The 2,478-nt window shown below is 47.9% G+C and overlaps 1 non-coding gene across 1 annotated transcript; it reads left to right on the forward strand.

Annotated features, from left to right (window-relative positions):
- The first annotated feature begins 209 nt into the window (after positions 1-209).
- Positions 210-400, forward strand: LOC121848953. The gene has a single exon (XR_006085094.1). It is a non-coding gene; the product is annotated as a U2 spliceosomal RNA (small nuclear RNA).
- The last annotated feature ends 2,078 nt before the right edge of the window (positions 401-2,478 follow it).

A 2,478-nucleotide genomic window follows, 5' to 3' on the forward strand; every position in this document is an offset into this window, starting at 1 on the left:
GGCAGGCAGGCAGGCAGGAGTGCGGGGGAAGAGGGGCGAGAAGGGGGTGTGTAGGGCAAGGAGGGTGTGTGGCAGCTGACCGTGGGGAGGGAGGTGTAGAGACTGCACACGGGCGTTGGGGTGGGGCTGTCTGTTTATGGGGAGAAACATATGAAAGCTGAGGCGAGGAGCGGAGGCAGTTGTGGAGGGGACAGCGAGTGAGAGCCTTTATCGCTTCTCGGCCTTTTGGCTAAGATCAAGTGTAGTATCTGTTCTTATCAGTTTAATATCTGATACGTCCCCTATCTGGGGACCATATATTAAATTGATTTTTGGAGCAGGGAGATGGAATAGGGGCTTGCTCCGTCCACTCCACGCATCGACCTGGTATTGCAGTATCTCCAGGCACGGTGCACCTCCCTCGGGAGATTGCAAACAGTGACAAATAGACAAATCCTCACCCTCCCCACTGAGTGACAACTTTGTTGGGATTGTGTGTATGTTTGATCATAACCATCACTGCATTTGATGTAGCGCCTTATCACATTGTTGAGATGTCTCAAAGCGTTTCACTGATTGGATTGTAAAGTGAATCACCAGCTCTATCAAATGCAACAACACAACAAAATTACATCTGTAAAGCGCCTTTCACGTCGGGAGGACGTCCCAAGGCTCTGAACAGACGGTGTTACGGATCCGAGCTGAGGGTGGAGGGCAGGGAAATTGAAAGCACGGTTGAAGAGGAGGGTCTTGCGGTGGGTCTTGAGGGTGGCAAGGGAGGGGGCGAGAGGGAAGGACTGTGGGATGGAGTTCGAGACGATGGATGCAGAGTGGAGAAAGCCCACCTGTCGATAGTGGGGCAAGCAAGACGGGGGACGTGAAGCAGGCCAGAGCCCGCTGAGTGGAGGGAGCGAACAAGGTTGTAGGGGTTTAGGAGGTCGCAGAGGTAGGGGGGAGCCAGACGGTGGAGGACTTTGAAGGTGAGGACCAAGATCTTGAACTGTATCCTCTGTGTGATGAGAAGCCAGTGGAGTTGGGCAAGGATGGGTGATAGGGTCGTGGAGCCTAGTGCGGAATAGGACACGGGCTGCAGAGTTTTGGATGATCTCCAGCCTGTGGAGGGAGGAGTTGGGGAGGCCGACAAGCAGTGAGTTTGCATAGTCGAGCCTTGATGTAATGAAGGCGTGAATGAGGGTTTCGGTGGTCTGCTGTGTGAGACAGTGTCGGAGCTGGGCGACGTTGCGGAGGTGGGGGAAGGCAGAGCAGGTCATGGCGCAGATGTGGGATCGAAAGGATAGTTGAGGGTGAACAGGAACCCAAGGTTGCAGACTGGCTTAGCATGGTGGAGTGCACAACCATGAATGGTGCAACCATGAATAATGTGGAGTCCTGTAGCTCAATGGTTAGAGCACTCACCTCTCAAGCGAGAGACCTGGCTTCAATTCCTGGCAGGGCGAAACCTTGGGCAAGCTTCCTTACTCCATATGCATAATAATAATCCCTCAAGAAAAAAGACCCAATAATAAATTGGTCACTTCAATCCACGACTGTTTGTGGGACACTGCTGTGCGCAATTTGGCTGCCGCATTTCGCCCACAGACAATTCACTTTACAGTATATTCTGTGAAGCGCTTTGAGATGTCTAGAAGACGTGAAAAGTGCAATATCAAATGCAAGGATTATTATTATTATTATGAATGGTGATGCTGTCAACGCCTGAGGTGAGAAGATGCTGATGGGAGCCAATCAGGAGAGCCTCGGTCCTGTTGACGTTCAACTGAAGAAAGTTAGCTCTCATCCAGGACTTGATGTCTGACAGACATTCTGGATTATTATTAGTAACAACAACACATTACATGTGTATAGCGCCATTTCATGTCGGGAGGAATCCCAAGCAGCTACACTGATAGGATGCATAATATAATAATAGTAATCCTTGCATTTGATATAGCGCTTTTCATGTCTTCGAGACATCTCAAAGCTTCACAAATATACTGTGAAGTGAATTGACTGTATATTTGTGGGCGAAACGTAGATAAGTTATTATTTGTTATTGTTAGTCGATTGGCAGATAAATAATAATAAATATTATTTATTATTGTTAGTCAATTGTTGGATACATAAATAAGTAATGATTTTACGAAAGCACACACCATTCAGAGAGATACATCTATATTCTACAACAAATATATGGCATGTTTTCTGGTTGTCATGGGAGCTGGAGTCCTCTCATGTGGGACAGACAGACAGAGAGAGGGAGACTGAGAGAGACTGATTGTCCTCCCACAGGAGTCCTCTCAGCTGAGTATAGATAAAGATGAAATGTCTGTCTGTGTGTCTGTCTGTGTGTCAATCTACATTCCATATTGGCCCCTGTGGTTACAAGCGAAGCTGCAATGGTTACAGCTATTAGTGAATATACAAAGTTGAATGACACAACATCGAAACTAAAGCGGAAATTGCCAAGGATATCTTTGCCTGGCCAGGAATACCAAGGGA

The sequence above is a fragment of the Callorhinchus milii genome, unplaced genomic scaffold (assembly GCF_018977255.1).
Source record: "Callorhinchus milii isolate IMCB2004 unplaced genomic scaffold, IMCB_Cmil_1.0 Scaffold4, whole genome shotgun sequence".
NCBI classification, from domain to species: domain Eukaryota; kingdom Metazoa; phylum Chordata; class Chondrichthyes; order Chimaeriformes; family Callorhinchidae; genus Callorhinchus; species Callorhinchus milii.